Below are 21,719 nucleotides of genomic sequence, written 5' to 3' on the forward strand. Positions count from 1 at the left end.
ACACAGTGGATTGTGTTCTTGGGGCAGAAGAGGTTGCATGGGGATGGGAGCTATGAAAGGGTCCAAAACAGACTCACCAGAGAATACTTCACCCACTGCACGGATTGTACAACGTGGAAATGCCCCTCAAGAGCCCACAAATGTACTGCACAAGGAAGCCAGGATTTGAATGCAGCTGCTGGAAGATCACAGGTGGCTGAGAGAGAATTTGATGCAGCCTCATCTGATTAAATAACTACCTCTTTTTTTCTTAGTTTTTTTTTTTTTTTTTTTTTAACTAGGCCAGATCCTAAAAGCTGGGGTCAAGAAATTGAGAGAGGGAATCAGAGAAAAGAAAAAGAGACCATGCTCCTATATCACTTCCTTGGTGCAGGAACACCTAGCTTTAAATTGGATGGTAAACTGAAGTATTAATTTAGACTAACTTAATTAATTTAATTCTACATCTAGCTGTAAAATGATTGTACCTTCTGATTCAGTAAATTTAATAAGCCTGTTACACAGATATTATCATATAGTGGATACAGAGTCCCTACAGGTTTTAGGTCAAGGAGCCATGTATTCAAGCTATTATTTAACAGACAGCACCAGTAAAATCCTATGCTTTGTTCCTAGCCCAATCATTACTTTCTCACGTGAGTCAACCCTTCCATCACCTTGATTAATCTTCCCTATTTTTAATATCTACCCCTATAGTGATACTTGCCCTTAAATGCCTCTTTCTCATACTTGCTTGGAAGCTAATGGGGATAGAAATTTCCCTTACCTTTTTCTTTTTTTGCTCTTTTATTCTACCAATTCATCCATAAAAACTTAATAAATAAAAGGGGAAAATTGCATATATATTTTCTGTGGCTTTACTCTAAATTTCCTGAAAGTGGAGATTATAATCTATTTGTATTTATATTCTTGAATTTATCTAGACTAGCACTCAATAGCCATTTGTTGAAATAAAATTAATTTTAAATTCTTTTTAGTGACTTTAATAATTCCCACATGACATCTGCAGCTTCTGGATGTTTCCTGTTGTCCATTTTTCTGCCAGTTCTCATTCATGTTGTCTTATCTCCCCATGAGCTTGGTTATATCATTGACTGTGTGCAGGACTTTGGTTTGAAAACACATTCCTAGAAATAAGTTGAGGCATAGAATATTATACTACTTTAGGAGAATTTTTGTATGCTTCTGTAGGTACCTGGGGAGATTAATAAAAAAAGATTTTCTTTTTTTGAGAGGAGTTCCCACTATGTCACCCACACCGGAATACAGTGGCAGGATTTTGGCACACTGCAACCTCAGCCTCCCAGGCTCAACCAATCCTCCCACCACAACCTCTTGAGTAGCTGAGACCACAGGTGCACACCACCATGCCCGGCAATTTAAAAAATATATATATTTTTTGATAGAGACTGGGTTTTGCCATGTTGCCCAAGCTGGTCTTGAACTCCTGAGCTAAGGTGATCAGTGTGCCTCAGCCTCCCAGAGTGCTGGGACTACAGGCATGAGCCATTGCACTTGGCCAACAAGGATTATTTTAATCCAATTTTAGAGTGAGATTGTTTTGAGTAATCTGGGCCAGGTTACAGCTAGGGAGAAGGCTAGTTTATTTCTGGGTTACCTTTACTCCTGAAGCATAGTCTTTTGAGTCCCAATCCAAGATAAAGGTGGTTTACCAAACTCAGTGTTCAGCCCTGTACCCTTTTAAGATTATGAAAACTCTGGTTAGTCTTAGCAGCCTCATCTGGATCAGCAAATGTTCTCAGGGCAAAACCAGCCCCAATTGCTGAGTTAAAGTCATTAAGGTAGGAGTCCCTTTCTTTTTCCAATCTTGACCGGATATTGCTCATTGTTCTGTTATCTCTCTGACGCCCTCAAGTGGATGATTTTTATCTCCTGTCCCTATTTTCTAGTCGTCCTCAGTGGCAGGGTTGCTCCAAATTATGCAGTCCATCATTGCTAGATGTTGAAGTCCTGAAAACCACAATGTTGAACTGACTTGTTGCTTTTTTTCTAACTTTAAAAGAATTACCATTGACTTTGGTGGATTTTTAATTAGCCATAGCAGGAATCCTGGATTGTTGCCTGAGCACTGGATAACATTTTGAAAGCTACCAGGAAATGTTAATGAAATACCACATTCTATACCTCCAGAGTTCAGCCAAGTGTCTCCTCAATTTCAGACAGATACAGAATATATTTAAAGTTTCATGCAAGTCAGTCTTAATTCCCTATGAATCTGTGTCATTTTGACTACAATACAAGGTAAGAATTAACCTTGTGGTAAAGTTTTTTATAGCACCCACTTATCAAAACAACAGGACCTGTGAAAAAGCAAAAGAGAGAAATAGAACAATGAAGCCTGGCAAATAAGACCCTAAGGACAAGACTTCTTTCTGCAATGACTTTAAGATTATTTATCCATTACTACTTATCCAAACATTTATTAGAACCCTATGGTATGCCAGGTATGATAATGGATGCTACAGGTGGGAAGCAAAAATTTAAAAAGAAAGCCATGATTCCTGTCCTCCCATTACAGTGTCCATGCCTGGCAACTGCTTAATATACTATTACTCTAAAAACTTTGGAAATACAATCAGAGAGAGTGTTTTATTTGTTCTACTGCCCAAACTTATTTGCAGTGGGTCAAAAAATGGGAGCTTCATGGTAAAAAGAGGTGTTCATTTGCTCAGAGTGTAATGAAGAGGGAAAGAGAATGAGAAGGAGTTGGCATGTTGGGAGGATAGTTTCTGGCTGTGCTGGTTGGGATGAGGGCAGGCAAGGGAACTAACAGGTACAGTGACCCTGAGTCCCACCCTCTTTTTTAATATTTTCCCTTCGTGTTGCATGTCCACTTCCAGGATGAGACTCCCTTTCTCCTACCTCATCTCTCTTTTGAGTATGACCAAGCAAAGAACAGTGAGGGTTCTTCTCAGATGAATCAGCAGCTGTCTGTAATGGAGCCAAAATCAAGACACAGCTCTGCTCTCACTAATTTTCTAGATCAGAGGCTTTATTTAAAGGCTGAGGGAGAATTGAAAAATTTCCAACTGAGTAACCTTACTTACTCCCTAGACCCTTTCCAGGAATTGCTAACAATCCTAAATAAAGGAACTACTAAGCCAAGCACATTTTCTTTCTTTCTTTTCCTTTTTTTTCCCACGAAACATAGGGCTTTATTAGTGGGGAAATGTACCTATAGAGTAGATAGTCCAGCAGCGGCAGGATGGGCACGAGAACTGCAGCAGTTTTGCAGAAAGCATGTAGCTTACACAGCATTTCCACTTAGCATTCCTCCTAACAATCTCCACCTGGCAACCTTACTGTTAACCCGAAACAAAAGGCCTTGATTCTCACGTACAGCAGGTGTTCCACAGGACCATCCAGGGCCTCAGGTGTTCCTTATAGACAAGAAATGACTCCCTGATTGGCCATTCCTGAATTCCTCAGCTCAGAATTCCAAACAAATATTCAGATGCACCTACCATAAGCGTCATTCTCAGGGTCTATGCCTACGATCGCTGTCAAATGCACTGATGCGGTTTGACTCTGTGTTCCCACCCAAATTTCGGGTTGAATTACCTTCACATGTTGAAGGAGGGGCCTTGTGGGAAGTGATTGGATTACGGGGGCGGCCTTCCCCCTTGCTGTTCTCACGATAGCGTTCTCGTGAGATCGGATGGTTTAAAAGTGCAGCACTTCCTGCCCACCGCTTCCGGCCGCCTCGGGAAGAAAGGGCTTGCTTCTCCTTTGCCTTCCGCTGTGACCGGAAGTTTCCTGAGGCCTTCCCAGCCATGTGGAACTGTGAGTCAATTAAATCTCTTTTCTGTATAAATTACCTAGTCGCAGGTAGTTATTTTTAGCAGTGTGAAAACAGACTACCATACATATGGGCACCAAGTTGACAAGAGGTAGACTGCTGTGACTTCGAAAGGTGTCAAATTGGCCAGGCTGAAATACAGTGCCTAGACTTCCCTTTCCTGTGTTTCTGTTCAGGTGCACCGCAGGATAGACTCTTGGGGGATTTGAAGGCTGGAAGTGAAGCAGCAGCCATTATGTAGCGTTGTCATTTACCTGCCAGCTCACCTTGTGGCGAGAGGCAGCAGCTGGATCTGCAATTGTGGCACCTTTCCCTGGATCCTTCTTTAGTTTTTCTGACTCCTGGGCATGTATGTGTGTTTAGCTACCTTACAGAAGAAACGGGCTTCTGCGAGACACCTATTCCATTAAGGTCAGAGGCAGCAGGAATTGACACAGGTTTCAGCTGGCTTTGTAAGCTCCGGATTGGGCTTGTGGGTTCCAGCTTGTTTCTGCTGTCCCTCACTTTCCTCCTGCCTTTCCCTCTTGATTGCCTCTCCAGCATCAGACTGGAAGACAAGAGCCTCGCACAAACTGTTAACCAGCTCCCACAATTGTGGGAGGGCCAATTCCTGTAACAAATCCCATCTTCTGTTTCTTTGGTAGAACCCTAACTAATATGGTAAATTATAGAAACTAATATGCTATTTAAAAAATTTATAATACAGGACAATTTTTGCTAACATTATAAGTTATTTTACTGCGAAAGCTACTTGTTTGATAAAGGCGTGATACTCCTATAATTAAATGTGTGAGCACATAGAGACCCTGGTATTCTGTCTTGAAAAATAATTATATTTGAATTTAGCATAATTTGAAATTTTATTTCCTTGGACGTTATAATCAAACCTTTTCAATTTATAAAAGAGAAAGGTAAATATGACTAAAAACTAATTGGCACAATAGCTAGCATATACTTTTTTTTAAAAATTGTACCTTAGGTTCTGGGGTACATGTGCAGATCATGCAGGATTGTTGCATAGTTACACACATGGCAATGTGGTTTGCTGCCTTCATCCCCCCCACCCCGTCACCTACATCTGGCATTTCTCCCCCCATGTTATCCCTCCCACCCCTACCTCCACCTCCCACTGCCCCTCCCTTACTCCCCACAGACCCCAGTGTGTGATGCTCCCCTCCCTGTGTCCTTGTGTTCTCATTGTTCATCACCTGCCTATGAGTGAGAACATACAGTGTTTGATTTTCTGTCCTTGTGTCAGTTTGCTGAGGATTATGGTTTCCAGATTCATCCACGTCCCTACAGAGGACACAAACTCATCATTTTTTATGGCTGCATAGTATTCTGTGGTGTATATGTGCCACATTTTCCTTGTTCAGTCTTATCGTCGATGGGCATTTGGTTTGGTACCAGGTCTTTGCTATTGTAAACAGTGCCGATATGAACATATGTGTGCATGTGTCTTTATAATAGAATGATTTATAATGCTTTGGGTATATACCCAGTAATGGGATTGCTGGGTCAAATGGAATTTCTATTTCTAGGTCCTTGAGGAAGCACCACACTATCTTCCACAATTAGGAGGGGGAGGGTGCAAGTGTCCAGGAATTTATCCATTTCTTCCAGGTTTACTGGTTTATGTGCATAGAGTTTGTGGTAATCTCTGATGGTGGTTTGTATTTCTGTGGAATCAGTGGTGATATCCCCTTTATCATTTCTTATTGCATCTATTGATTTTTCTCCCTTTTTTTTATTCTGGCTAGAGGTCTATTTTGACCTTTTCAAAAAACCAGATCCTGGATTTATTGATTTTTTGAAGGGTTTTTTGTGTCTCTGTCTCCTTCAGTTCTGCTCTGATCTTAGTTATTTCTTGTCTTCTGCTAGCTTTTGAGTTTTTTTGATCTTGCTCCACTAGCTCTTTCAATTTGGGTGATAAGGTGTTGATTTTAGATCTTTTCTTACTTCTCTGGTGGGCATTTATTGCTATAAATTTTCCTCTAGACTTTGCTTTAAATGTGTCCCAGAGATTCTGGTATATTGTGTCTTCGTTCTCATTCCTTTATTTCTGCTTTCATTTCATCGTTTATCCAGTCGATATTCAGGAGCCAGTTGTTCAGTTTCCATGAAGTTGTGCGGTTCTGAGTTAGTTTCTTAATTCCGAGTTCTAATTTGATTGCCCTGTGGTCTGAGAGACTGTTTGTTTTGATTTCCATTCTTTTACATTTGCTGAGGAGTGATTTACTTCCAATTATGTGGCCAATTTTAGAGTAGGTGCAATGCTGTGCTGAGAAGAATGTATATTCTGTGGATTTGGGGTGGAGATTTCTGTAGTTGCCTATTAGGTCCACTTGGTGGCCAAGCACATTTTCTAAGTACGAAAGAGAATTCAAAAATTAAACAGACTAACAAAATGCTGTGGAAATGAATGAATCAAGCTCCTCATCTTAGTTTTTCCTAAGTCTCAAAACCAGAGCTGTGACTATGAGTCATAATGTTGTACCATCTTCTCTTTCTCTGTTGTAAATCATTCAACCAAAACTACACACTTTGGTGAAGTTAAAATATATATGAATAAGCTGACTGAACAGGCCTACCTTGGAGCTTGAATGTGAAAGCTTAAGACAAATATGCCGAGATTGCATTTTACAGAGTTAGGAGATAGGAAGTTCAAAGGTTACAAATGTGAAACATTTGAGAATTAAAGGGTCGAAAAATGAAAGCAAATACAACTGCATGAAGACTGCAGTAATTCGTATTTCCTGGGGAAGCTAATCTGATACTAGCAGTCATAACTGTAAAAATTGCATTGTTTTTAGTGTTTATTTTTTATTATGTTATTTAGTTAATTAATTAAGCTTAGTTGTTCAATTAAATTTTAATTAATACAGTAACTGGAACTAGGCAAACAAAGCTCTGCTTACCAGCAGTCCTTTGGAACCTGCTTTGATGAATAGGTCAAAATGATTTATAATTAGGTGTCAATTATTTATATGCAGATTATGTTGTTAAAGGCCCCAAGGGCATATTGAAAAGTTTATTTTCTTCAAGAGCTTTCAACTTCCTTCCTACCTATTACCTTATTTATATATGTTAATTTTCTTAGGTTCATAGATATTCACAGAGAGTAAAACACGACTATAAAACAGTATTTCTCTGTTTGCTTTTACAAATTCTAAGCCTATGGCAAGTGAATTAGTAGAGTTTTCTTCTGTTTTGTTTGGTTTAGTACATCTAACAGGAGCTCATCAGTGGAGAACGTGGTGTCTATTCACAAGAATAAATAAGACTAAATTCAGGATTTAATTTTTTTTAGAGAAAATGTGTCATAAATCGATTGCTTGATTTATTCTTTCCCTTGCTTTTCCTCTTTACTCCCTACCTCTATCCTTTTCTTTTTTACTGCTACTTTGGAAGGAGTTTCTGGGCCTTTATGTTTATTTGTACATGGGGACACACTGATCAAGTGTTTGTTAAATGTAATATTGATCAAATATACTTTACATTTATATAGAACTTGCATGAATATTTTATCTTTTCATTCTCACAATTCTTCTAAGATGTTTACCAAAAAAACCCCTATTTTTTCCCTTTTACAGATGTGAAACTAAGTCTAAGAAAAGCAAAGTATTAGACTCAAGATCAACAATTACTAACTAATGGAGTTGCTATTATTATAACACACTCACTGATATTGACCAATTTTATGTGCCATAAAATTAGATTAAAATATTACTATCTATGAAATGTTTTATGGTTATGCTACAAAGGCATATGGTGGAGTATGATCTATGTGTGAATATTCTGTCTATCTTCTAAAGCTAAGACCATCTAACCAACCTCTCTGCATGCTAGATAAACTTAGATCCCCAGATCCCCAACCAGTTCTGCTCTCCAAACATGGAGTCCTCTGAAATACAGTCTGCAATACTTGGAATATTTAAATGGTCTTCTTACTTGCTAATTTTGCCTGCAAATGTTCATTTTTGGCCTTAGGTCAAGACTACATTTTATGTTTCCTGTAAGACTGGTGTCCTTATCTAATGTTTTTTCCATGAAGCTAGACAAAAGGGTCACACAATCTGGATGTAACTATGACTTGTGATTTTAGTTAATGTACCTATGTTGAACCAGTCACCTTGCCTATTATAATTTTATATTTGTACTTGTGTAAATGCCCAGCAATAGCATTTTTTTATTTTTAAAATGTCTAATGCAATTTTCTTTAATAAGTACATGATCTCTACATCTTTTCTGTAACCTTTCTGAAAACATTAAAATTTTCTAACTGGATAGGTTTATGAATTTTAAAAAATGATTAGTGGGACAACACATCCTCCATTAACCTTGGACAAAAGTGGCTCACCCATTTAAAAAGAAAAACCAACAACATTCCATGGAAATATTTATGGAAACTTAAATACAGTCACTACTGAAGAGCTGATAAAGAATATAGGGCATATGAAGCAAAAATACCTACTTAAAAAAAAAAATATATATATATATGTATGTACATATAAGTAAAAATATATGTAAACATGTGCCTATATGCTGAAATATAAAATGTTGAATATATGTCTACATGTAGTTTTTACACAAATAATATATATACATACACCAGCAATACTCTACCTCAGTTTTCCTTAGGTAAGCAGAAAAAAAATCTATATGTAGATATATATACCGATTTACTTTGTCATAGATTAGCTGAAGATGAAACATTTTGAGTGAGGCATGAGGCTTGAGGCTTGAGGCTTGAGGCTTCTACCTGCTTTACTGTTATATTTACATTTTGTCCTCTCATCTGCAATTGGCTAAAGCCCTAGTAGAAATGGGCACAGGAAGTGGGCACAGGAAGTTCTTTGAAATTGCATTGACAATTACTGGATGTAGGCAGCTGTATATATTACATCAATTACAATTTCATTACAATTAAATAACCTTACTGCATTGGTGCATGGGAATATGTTGCCAACTTCGAGTTCCTGCCTCATCCCCATCCCACCCTCCATAGTTCTACACGTTCAATTGACAGAAGCTAAAGCAGGGTAAAATCTATTCTGAGTTTCTCACTTGAGGCTACAGATGAGGTTGTTGTTTATTTATTATTTATAATTTATTATTTATAATAATAAACTAAATAATATTATTATAAATACATTTCATTGGCTCTTACACCTACTTGCACATTTAAGCTCCCTAGGCTTTGCAGTGTTTACCACCAACTATTTCCACAAAACCCAAAAAGGTGCCTAATGTGCTCTCATAAACAATTACGCCTCCTTGGGACTCTGCTATTGCTCCATTAGCTTTCAAATATTCCCCTGGGCACCATAATCTTCTAGTAGGCTCTGCCACTGCTCCCCCAGGCATCATTGAGAATGTGCTCAAGTCCCGAAGTGGATAAATGGGCAAAGGTAATATGCCTTTCTTCCCTTTGTATTATAATTTGTCAAAGAGATTCCCAAGCAGCCCTGCCTCTACACCAATGTTTTCAGAGCTTTTGTGTAAAACTGCTCTATTTTTGTTAAATTTTTCTCATTCTAGACCATCTGGGCTGGACATGTATTCGATCGACAGCCACTATGTTGTGCTAAAATTTCTTACCCCCTTTCAATGACAGAGACTTTGTTATAAATGTGTCATGCCTGGTTCCTTCTTCCCTTTAGGTGAACTCTTTTTCCAGAAGGCTTTTCAGTCCCTGTAGAAAGAGACTTAAGTTAGGGCCATACCAAAATTTTCTAGAGGAATCAGAATGTCAACAGAAGACATAGATCATACCAGAGATGAAATCCTTGCTGCAGAAATAAGCACACATTTATAGACTGGTAGAACTTAAAGGTCAGTTGATACTCTGAAGTTTCATTCAAAAATGAAAAAAAAAAAGATAAATTCAGAAGATAGCAACTTCATACACAAAATTCATTTGATTAAAGGAGCTTGAGTCAATCCTATGAAATTGAGAGTCCTCTTGAAGTTTCAAAATTGACCAAAAAAAGTTGAGGAAGATAATTCTGGAGATGGAAGTTTGGTTTTACCACTTATTTGTCATTAAATCTCTTAGATCCTTAATTTTCTCATCTGTGAAATAGTAAGTCCTAACAGAAACGGGAGAAAATTGTTGACTTAGGTACTGTACTCTTCCTCTTTGGATAAAGAACCATGTAATTATTTTTCACCTTATTTCTAATTAGTGAAAAAATACAAGTTATTTTTTTAATGTGAGATTTTAAAATCTTTTGTAGAATGCTCTTTGTAATGCATGGCTATTACAAGCAGGTTATTTTACTATTTCACAGTTACGTCACTTCTATAAATTATGATAAGACCACCTGGATAGAGGTTCCTTTTGATGTGAGTCCTCCTAACCTAGCTGCAGTTTTCTCAAATTTATTCAGGGGCCAGGCTTGGTGGGAAGAAAGGGTCCCAACAGTGCTGGCTGTATCATACTGAATTTTTCTTTCCTTTCTCTTGGGTCCTAAAGGGTACCCTAGAACAGTGGGGGAAAGCTAAGAGCAAAATTATTTGTACATACTAAGCACTGTGAGAAGCTTTGCCCTTAAGCTTTGAATTTCTGAGTCTGACTAAGAAGAATGAATTAAAATGGAAGTATGTGACTTCCTCAGAGTTCACTGAGCTCTTTCCCTAGGACCCAAACTTTACTCTCATTATTGAGTTGCTGAGATGATCTGGTTGTGTACACTGTAAAACGCTATATGAATGTTGTTAGTCATCATGTGAGGAAGAATTCAGAGCTGATTCGTTAAGCAGTGTTTACTGCTAATACTAAGGACTGAAGTCCCAATGAACACTGAAGTTTTACGTTAGGGATGCAATTCCTGTGACCTAGTACACCAGCCTGGAACTAAAAATTAAAATTTCAACAAAAGAATCAATTCCTTTCTTAGCAGATCACCTTAATTAAACCCATATAATTTCAGGAGTCTTTGGGGGAATATTTCTTGGCTGACATGTCCTATTCTCCATTGACTTGCTATCATAGAAGCCAGAGGTGAATAAAGTCACAAAGATGAGTTGTCCTCCCCTGTGGTGTCTCCAATCCAGATGTCATTGTTCGGGCTTGCTGCTGGGACTCTGGGTCCACACTGAGCTCCAAAAGGAATGGCAAATTGGAAACTCTCATTTCTGTGAGTACAGTCCTGTGGTCTGCACTCCTCCCACGCTACAGAGAATTGCCTTCTACCCAGCTGTCTCCACAGATCACAGTAAAATAACTCTTTAGGGTGCCTCTGGATTTTTTCATATATTTCCTTCTCCTTTCAGGGACAGGGGTGAGAAACTTTGTGTTCTGTCCAAAATTGTTCTTCCTTTTTGTTATTAGTTTGCTCCCTAAAATGGTCCATTTCCCTTGGTTCAAACTTATGAACCTCAGTCCTTTATTCTTTAGGTTAACTTCACCCACCGCAGGTCCATATCCTCAGTCCCTAAAGCAAATAAACTGATAGCATATCCATTTCCATTAGTCTTCTAGAAGTATTTAGTCAAGTCTGAATTTAAGTGAAATTTTTAAAAAAAGACATATGTTGCCAGATGGAGTTCTTCTGCTATAAGAATATCCTAGACATAAAGTATTGGCAGTGACACATAGATTCTACACTTTATGGTATTTTTTTTAAAGTATGAAACTACTTGTCTGAGAAGGTATATTTATTTTTGCCTAGAAATGGGATGGAGTGGAATCTGTGATTCAACCAGTGGACTATAAACTGAATTTCTACTAAAATTTAGCATTTCACCCCTCAGGTAATGTTCCTTAAAGAAAACATATCACATCTGTAAAAAGTATCTCATCTGTGCATCATTGCTCATTTATTCAGAAATTGCTAGTGAGTATCTACTATACATGTGTCAGTCAGTGTTCCAGTTTTTGGGTTATGGTAGTAAACAAGACAACAAAGTCCTGGCCCTTAAGGAATTAAAACAAGGTGGCAAAGTCCTAGCTCTTACAAAGTTAAATAAAGAAAAAAGAGAAATCCATATTGCTATATAGGAAATTGTGTGGGTTAGGTTGCCATAACAAAATATCACTGGGTGATATTTTATTTAAGATTGGGTGGCTTTAAATAAGGTAAATTTATTTCTTATAGTTCTAGAGATTGGAAAATCCAAGATCGAGTTTCTGACGTTTCAGTTCTGGTGAGGTTTGTCTTCCTGGCTTGCAGATGAGTACCTCCCCCTGTGTCCTCACATAGTAGAGAGAGAACCAGCTCTATAGTCTCTTAACGATAAGGATACTAATTCCATCATGAGGTCCCTACCCTCCTTATCTCATCTCAACCTAATTACATACCAAATACTATCACATTAGAGGTTAGAGCTTTAACATAAGCATTTTGAGAGGACACAATTCAGTCGACATCAAAAATAAATAGGGAGATGTGATGGAGAGTGCTGGGGTAGATGAGAAACTTTAGGATAAATGAGAACTTTTTGAGGAGGAGCTAGCTGAGCTGAGATGAGAGCTGAGAAAGTAGCAATCTTGTGTGATTCTTAGGTAGAAATCATTTCAGACACAGGAACAGCAAATGCAAAAGCCCCAAGTATCTAAAGAGTATAGAAGGCAGATGTGGCATAAGATAAGGGAGAAAGAGATAATGTCAGTTTGGACTAGGATGGTGGCTCTGGAGATGCAGGGAAGTGGATCAATCAGAAACACAGAACTCTAAGAACTTACAGATTCAATGTGGAAGATGAGTGGAAGGAGGAATCAAGGTGATTTCTGGGCAATTGGATGTACCATCTACCATTTCCTGTAATGAAAGAAAGTAAAAGCAATTCTTTATAAATTCAGAACATTGGTAAATCATTGACACAAATGACCTCATAAAGATACCAGTATAGCTATGGATTGATCATTGTGAAATATAATGAAATTATCTTCAAAATAAGTTTTTATCCAGAATCAGTTTCAGAGACTTCAAAGCTGGTAATATGGAAACCGAAAGATGGAACTGATCGAAATCAAGTAACAGATCATGAATTAACATATTACATTTGGAATTGCCTTCCCATTGTTTATTTTACTTTTATGATCATCTGTCTCTGTGAGAGACAAATTATTTTCTGTGTTAAAATAACCATGAATAATAACATAACTAATATTTATGTAGTCTTTATTCTACCTTCTAGATGCTTCACATGTATTAACCAAGTTAACTAACAAATGAAATTAACTAATTTATTCCTAAAGCAGTGCTATCACTAGGCCCGTCATATAGTTAGTAAAACTGAGACACGATTAACTAAAATGATCTTCATGAGGTATCATAGCTACTAAGTGGGCAAAGCCAAGATTCAAGCCCAACAGTCTGACACCATAGTTCATGTTTTTATCCACCTCAGTATAATACTCTTCATTCATAATTAATAAGGCCAAGGAGATTGGGAAAATGCTAAATTAATGGGTTAAATGCACTTGCCTGTAGAACTAGATTTTGTAAAAAGGCGTTTTTAAAGATACCATTATGTACCAGATAGATCCAAAGAAAACATAACTTTCAAGTGTTTTAAGGTCTTTCTAACACAGTAAGGATTTTTTTCAGATCAATCCAATGAGCAAGCCATGAGAAAAATCTAGTCTATACTGTGGTTTCTCTTCTGGAATTTGAAAATCAGTCACCATTGTCCTTTAGAAGAGATTTGATCGATTGCACTATGAGCTTTTAAATTCATGCCAGTTAACAACAGTTTCCTGTTTGTGAGCTGTAAACAGATGTATTGCAATAAATATTGTGATCTGACAAATCAAAGGCCAAAAAAAATTTATCTGTTCACTGCAGAATAAGATATTGACTTTCCACCATGTCCCAGCTACTCTCCTAGGCACTGGAGTCTCTCACAGCTTTACTTGCTCCTTAGTGAACATAAGCCTTAGTTTTCTGATTTAGAAACAGAGAAAGATAATGATCAGATTTTTACTGTGACATTTTAGGCCCAAAACTTGCTTCCTATTAATTTTTTTTGCATCATGACACTGCTTCTTTTCTAATGAGTAATACATCAGTGTCTCTGAAATGAGCTGTCTTCGATGATTTTCTGGAAGAATATATTTTCAAAGACATCTTCTGTTTGCAGAGAAGGAGGCATTATTAATAGTTAATATTCAGCATTGCACTTAATGACAGAATAACCTGAGATGAGAGTTGGGACACAAACCTTTAAATGTTTTATGTAATAGTAACTTCTTTTTTTTTCCTGAGTGGTGCTTTCTAATTAGTTATATGTGTTGTCAAAACTTTTCCAATATTTCATTTTTGTAGCATAGTAACATTGGCCTACTTCTTCCTGTGAGTGTACCTTTGCTAGTTTCCTCAACAGATTGTATGGTGTGAGGGAAATCAATAGCTCATTTTTAACGTTCACATTTAACATTTAAATTTATTCACATAATAAATTTAATTTGTTAGTTAACTTGGTTAATACATGTGAATGTATTTGTTAGTTAACTTGGTTAATACATGTGAGATGGATAAGCCCAGGGGAGTTTCGGTCAAGTTTTGCATCCTTCTGACAAGGAAATACATGTTTTTCTTGTTCGAAGCTGCATAGTTTACAAGCAGCAATTGACAGTTTTGCAGAACTTCCTGCAGTCAGATCTGTCACAGTGGCTCCTAAAAGTCATACTGAATGTGGTATGAGTGTATCTATAACCACCTTTTCCACCAAGTTTAATTCCATAAAAGCTTCTGTCCTTGAATTTACCCAATAAACGTTAAGACTGGTTAAGTAACTGGAAGAAAGCTATTAATCATCTCTAAAACCAGATGGTGGTGTTTGAAGTCTGGACAATTTCTGTATGCTGAAAGGTGCAAGTTTAGTGGGATTGTTTTTTTCATTTTAAATACCTGTCAAAGATATCCTGTGTTTAGTCCATTTGTGTTGTTATAACAATACCTGAGACTGGGTAATTTATAAAAAAACAAGTCTATTTGCCCACAATCCTGGTGGCTGGAAAGTCGAAGAGCATGGTGCCAGCATCTGCTGGATCTCTGGCAAATCCTTTCCTGCTGCATCATAACATAACAATGGTCAAAGGAGAAGTGGCATGTATGAAAAGGGATCAAATGGAAGGGGAACTTCACTTTATAACAACCAGTTCTCAACAGAATTAATTCCTGAAAGAGCAATAACCCACTCACTTCTAAGAGATGAAGTCAATCTATTTATGAAGGATCTGCCCTCAAAACCCAAGTACTGACACCTCCCAACACTGCCTCATTGGGAATAAACTTTCAACATGATTTTTGGTGGGGACAAACTACATTCAAATCACAGCAAACTGTAACCTACTTTATTTTGCTGACCTTCAGAGAAAGAAATGGTGGCAAGTTGATTTATTCAGGGCTAGAAGCCACTTTTGTGCCCTTGAACATATTAATTCATACATATATTCTTATGGGTTTATGACTATTGCTACTTTTTAGAACATAGTAGTAGAGAATCGCCTGAACAAAAACTCTGTGCTTTATATTACTTATTATAGTAGGATGCATCCTTATTAAAAATCATGACTCCTACAGAGAAATGGTAAGAATAGTCATGATCTGGAATGTCATTCAAATGAACACTGCTGGGAATAAGCAAATCCCAGAAGAATTAGACTTTACTTCTTGGTTTCATTGCCCACTCACACCTTCCCAAGAAGAATGTAATCTATGTTTCCATAATGCCTTTTTCTTCTAAAATTTCTAGAGTTTTTTCATTTTAATCATGTACCTTCCCCTTCCCACTAAACTCTTCTTCTTTAAAGGTACAGACATTAAACTGTTTTAATAATAATTTACAGGATGTTTTGCATCTTCTAAGGAATATCTGAGGAATTCAAAAATTTCTTTTAATGTTTTTCATTTTCATTTTTAACTTTTATGGCTACATGGTAAGCATATAAAGGTACATGAGATATTTTGATATAAGAATATAATATGCAATAATCACATTGGGAAAATGGAGTAGTCATCACCTCAAGAATCTATCATTTCTTTGTGTTACAAATGTTCCAATTATACTTTTAGTTATTTTTATTTTTATTATTTTTAAGCTATGGCATTTGGCATTTTTTTCAACTAATATTTTAGATTCAGGAGGTATATGTGCAGATTTGTTACCTGAATATATTGCATGATGCTGAGGTTTAGGGTATGAATGAACCTGTCACCCAGATACTAGCATAGTACCCAACAGTTAGTTTTTCAACCCTAATGCCTTCCTGCCTCCTCACTCTAGTAGTTCCCGGTGTCTATTGCTGCCATCCTTATATCCATGAGTATCCATTGTTTAGCTTTCACTTCTTATAAGTGAGAACATGTGGTATTTGGTTTTCTGATCCTGTGCTAACTGGCTTAGGATAATGGCCTCTAGCTACAACCGTGTTGCTGCAAAGGACATGAATTTGTTCTTTTTTTGTGGCTGCATGGTATTCTATGGTGTATATGTACCACATTTTCTTCACCCAGTCCACCACTGATGGTCCCCTAGGTTGATTCCATGTCTTTGCTGTTGTGAATAGTGCTGCAGTGAGCATGTGAATGCACGTGTCTTTTTGGTAGAATGATCGGTTTTCTTTTGGATATATACCCAGTAATGAGATTGCTGGGTCAAATAGTAGTTCAGTTTTAAGTTCTTTGAGAAATCTCCAGATTGCTTTCCATGGTGGCTGGACTAATTTACATTCCCACCAGCAGTGTATAAACACTCCATTTTCTACGCAGCATTCCTAGTAGGTGTGACTGTAGAGAGTGTCGGGTAGGGTCATTTGACTTTACTTCTGTAGGCCTATGCCGTTCTCCCAGGCACAGGTTTATGTACTCCCCGGGCTGCACAAGTATGGCACCAGCATCTTGGCTTCTGATGAAGCCTCAGGGGGCTTTCACTCATGGCAGAAGCTGAAGAGGGGACAGGCATGTCACATGGTGAGAGAGGAAGCGAGAGGGTGATGAGAGCACTCTCAGACTCTTTAACAATCAGTCTCATGGCAACTCATTAGCATGGAGAGGGCACCAAGTCATTCATGAGGAATCTGTTTCATAACTCCTACCATGCCTCACCTCCAATATTAGGGATCACATTTCAGCATGAGATTTGGAGGGAACATCCAAGTTATATCAACCATTGTCTGATATTGGGGGCATACATTATTTTGCTGAATTCTTTTTTTTTTTTTTTTTGAGATGGGATCCCGCTCTGTCACCCAGGCTGGAGTGCAGTGGCGTGATCTTAGCTCACTGCAACCTCCACCTCCCGGGTTCAAGCAATTCCCCTGCCTCAGCCCCCAGAGTAGCTGCGATTACAGGTATGCACCACCATGCTTGGCTAATTTTTGCATTTTTAGTGGAGATCAGGTTTCACTGTGTTGGTCAGGCTGGTCTCGAACTCCTTACCTCGTGATCTGCCTGTCTCGGCCTCCTAATGTGCTGGGATTACAGGCATGAGCCACCTCACCCAGCCCTTGCTGAATTCTTTATTTTTAGAGAAGCCTAAAGCAAGAAAGGAGGCTCAACCAGCCTTCATTAACAGAGATTCAAAAGCAAGAAGGCATGAGTTTCCACATTCCAGATGAATGCTAGGGGAGGTAGCTGTACTGGAGTGGTTTTGATGTGACCAGTAGTAAAAGGCTAGGGACAGGAGCTGAGGAGAGTCACAGGAGTCAGTTGACAATGCACCATGCACATCAGTCCCTGGGCTCTGCATCCGGATCTCCTAAGGGACCTTTGCCAGTCATCTCTTCTATCTGAGCTCTCTATGCCCAGCATTAGTATACTACTTTCTCTTTCTTTCAATCTCCCATCCTTTGTCTCTCCTCCCCAAATGATATCCCTCCTAACCTTCCAAATTCTTCTTACTTGCTTTAGGAGAGCTGGTTACTGACTTCTTACCCATGCCTAGTAAGTTGTTTCTAGATCCTGAACCCCTTAATATCTGTTAAAAAGTGCAGAACATAGCAACTCATTTTTATTTATTGTTAATTTATACTATTTATTCAAAATGATTTGATGAAACTTTCAAGAAAAAATGTTATAAAAAGAAGACAATCCCTTACATTTTAAAAGTAAAGGAATTCAGTGTTATCAGTTACCCAAGATGATTTGATTACCATAATTAGGTCTTAAATTTAGCTGAATTAAATTTCGTGGCAGTAAAGAAAAGAAAGAGGATGTGAGAGTTATGAAGCATTGACTTTCTGGCGGAAGAAAACATTCAAATTTGTTAGTAGAGAAACTTCTTTCATTAACTAAATCCAAACATGAATTTATTGTATGAGTCATTAAATAAGATGCTATGACTTTCAAAAGATGCTTAAGTGCTGCTAGTTTGCAGCAACATTACTGCAGCTGGAGGCCATTATCCTAAGTGAAATAACACAGAAACCGAAAATGAAATACCACATTTTCTCACTTATAAGTGAGAGCTAAACACTGAGTACACACATGGATATGTAGATGGAAACACTAGACACTGGCACTCCAAAAGTTGAGAGGGAGGAAAGGATTGGGGGATGGGTTGAAAACTACCTATTGGATACTACCTTCACTGTTTGGATGAAGGGTTCCCTAAAGGCCAAACCCCAGCATTACACAATATACCCATGAAATAAACCTCCACATATGCCCCTAAATCTATAGTTTAAACAGATAAATAATGCTGTTAGCATGGATGGCTCTTGAATTGATACTCTGTAAAGCCTGAGGACATAATATCACATTGTAAGGGTGGAACTAGGGTTCAAAGGTCTGGATTTGAATCCTGGTCCTACAACTTTTGGGGGCTTTGTAACAGTTTACTGAGTTCTCTGAGCAACATTTTTCTTATCTATGAAGAATAACACCTGCTGTAAGTCTGTTTTGTGGAAATTAAATACATTAATATCCATAAAATTGTATTAGAATATTAAATGTTTTAAAATTTTTAATCCAAGAAAAAGAAAAGAAAATTACAACTACCCATACTTTTCTCACAGCTTTTAGTTTTATTTTTGCATTTGACATACATAATTTTCTTCTCTCAGAAATCTTATTCCCATTTTAGAGAGAGAAAGTGAGGCTTTTGGATCTTGGATTGAGTTTGGCCCATAGATGTACATAGACGCTTCAAAAAAGCAAACCAAAATAATACAGAACAAAGCAACAGTGGTACCACTCTGCATGACTGTTTTTTGAGGACCTGCTAGTATGCTTGTCTTCTAAGGCATTTCAGAAGAGTTCCATAGTGGACTGAGCACAGTCTTTCTCTGAAGTGGTGAGACCAGTTGGCTTTGTACCTTGATAGGTAGAAAAGCAGAGTTTTATTCCTGGAGCCCCAGTAGGGAACTGACAATTTTCCAAATTAGCCCACAAGAACAGAAACTGCTGTAGCCTCACCAGCACCCAAGGGAATGCTAATGTTCCAGGTGTATCAGAAGAACATTTTGAGCCCCAATGCTAAATCTATGTGTAGGCAACAAAGTAGAATAATTCCTCTAAGGAAATCCAAGTATCTTTTTTTTTTTAATTGTACTTTAGGTTTTGGGGTACATGTGCACATCCTGCAGGACTGTTGCATAGGTACGCACATGGCAATGTGGTTTGCTGGCTTCATCCCCCTGTCACTTACATCTGGCATTTCTCCCCATGTTATCCCTCCCTGACTTCCCCATCCTCCTGCTGTCCCTCCCTTGGCCCGCCCACCAACAGACCCCAGTGTGTGATGCTCCCCTCCCTGTGTCCATGTGTTCCCATTGTTCAACACCCGCCTATGAGTGAGAATATTCGGTGTTTGATTTTCTGTTCTTGTGTCTGTTTGCTGAGAATGATGGTTTCCAGATTCATCCATGTCCCTACAAAGCACACGAACTCATCATTTTTTATGGCTGCCTAGGTGTATATGTGCCACATTTTTCTTGTTCAGTCTTATCGTTGATGGGCATTTGGGTTGGTTCCACGTCTTTAACAACATTCAATTATAGCTCCTCAATGGACTGATCTTCAACCTAAAACAATTAATGAATTAAATTTTAAAAATGATAATTTTTTTTTTTTTCTTGAGACGGAGTTTCACTCTTGTTACCCAGGCTAGAGTGCAATGGCACGATCTTGGCTCACCGCAACCTCCGCCTTCTGGGTTCAGGCAATTCTCCTGCCTCAGCCTCCTGAGTAGCTGGGATTACAGGCACGCACCACCATGCCCAGCTAATTTTTTGTATTTTTAGTAGAGACGGGGTTTCACCATGTTGACCAGGATGGTCTCGATCTCTTGACCTCATGATCCACCCGCCTCGGCCTCCCAAAGTGCTGGGATTACAGGCTTGAGCCACCGCGCCCGGCCTTAAAAATAATAATTACTATTAAGGCTCAAATTTGAAGTCTAAATGATTAAATAGAAGAAATACTTCAAAATACAGATAAAAAAATACAAACACCATCATGGAATATATGAAAAGTGTAGGATGCAGATCTAATAGATGTAACTTACAAATAAGGAGAATTCCAAAAGAAGAAAAAGGAACATATGTAAGAGAGGCTATAATTTTTGTAAAGGGAAGGACGTTCATCTAAATTAAAGAATAACTGGAATCTGAATCTGCATATTAGAGGGTTTGCTGAAATCCATAGATAAATAATTTAGAAAGAAAGTCACATAGCTAGATATTGCTAGATAACATTTCTGAACTCTAAGAGTAAGAAGAAGAACATTTACAAATTGTCAGGAGGAATAAAAGATGACTTACAAAGGAAAAGCAGTCTTGTATCAGAGTTTTCAGTAGTGACAATAAAAGCTAGATACTCAAAAAAACCCTATAGACTGATGGAAAAAAAGAACTGTAGCCCAAGAATCTTGTGTCTTAGAATAATATTCTTTATCAGTTAGGATGAAAGATATTTGAGAACATGCAAGAATTCACATAATATCTATGCTACTATCTTGTCTGAGCCAAATACTTATTTGTGAGGAATCACTTATGAGAAATTATGCCTGAAAAAAACACTCATATTATGAGAATAGACATACTAAATGAATTGGAACAGAAACTTCAATATCAGCAGTAGCAGGAAATGAGAGACGTTGGTTACATGCCAGTAATTCTGCTCCTTTTATAGTTAAATTTAAATGGATAATATAATGATGGAGTGATTGGAACTATGCAAAAGGAATGCAAAATAATAATTAGAAAGAAGAGATGCATAGCAATCTGGACAATCTCTAAGACACTGGGTTGCTCAGGGCACCTCGGCCAGGTGTGGTGAGAATATACTGCCCCGCCTCCCCCAAAGAAGTCCGCAGCCTATTTCCAAGAACCTATAAATATGCAGTGTTATGTAACGAAAGGATTTTGCAGATGTGACTAAATCTTGAACCTGGAGATGGGGAGATTATGTTCAATTATCTGGGTGGGGTCAATCTTATCATATAATTTCTTAAAGGCATCGAAATTTTCCCAAGTATGCTCACTGGGAAATTTGATTACAGAAGAGTGGTAAGACAGGTGAAATGCTGCTAGCTTTGTAAAAGGAATAAGAAGCATGAGCCAATGAATGTAGGAGGCCTCTAGAAACTGGAAAAACCATGGAAACAAATGCTTCCCTAGAGCTCCAGAAACATATGTCTACTGACACCTTGATTTTAACCCAGTGAAATCCGTGTTGAACCCTAGCCAACAGAGCTCTAAAATTACAAGTATGTTTTGTTTTAATTCACCAAGTTTGTGGTTATTTGTTGCGACAGCAGTAGGAAATTAATGCTGAGCATCACCACTCAAGAAAACAACACTTGAAAGGAGACCACGCTGTTTTTGATAACACTATATGTAACTAGCCTAATATGTTCTATTTAAAGACAGGAATGGCCACCTGGGTTAAAAAAGACACACACACACACACACACACACACACACACACACTTTATAGAAAATAAC

This window comes from Cebus imitator, unplaced genomic scaffold, assembly GCF_001604975.1.
Source record: "Cebus imitator isolate Cc_AM_T3 unplaced genomic scaffold, Cebus_imitator-1.0 Scaffold2, whole genome shotgun sequence".
NCBI lineage: Eukaryota > Metazoa > Chordata > Mammalia > Primates > Cebidae > Cebus > Cebus imitator.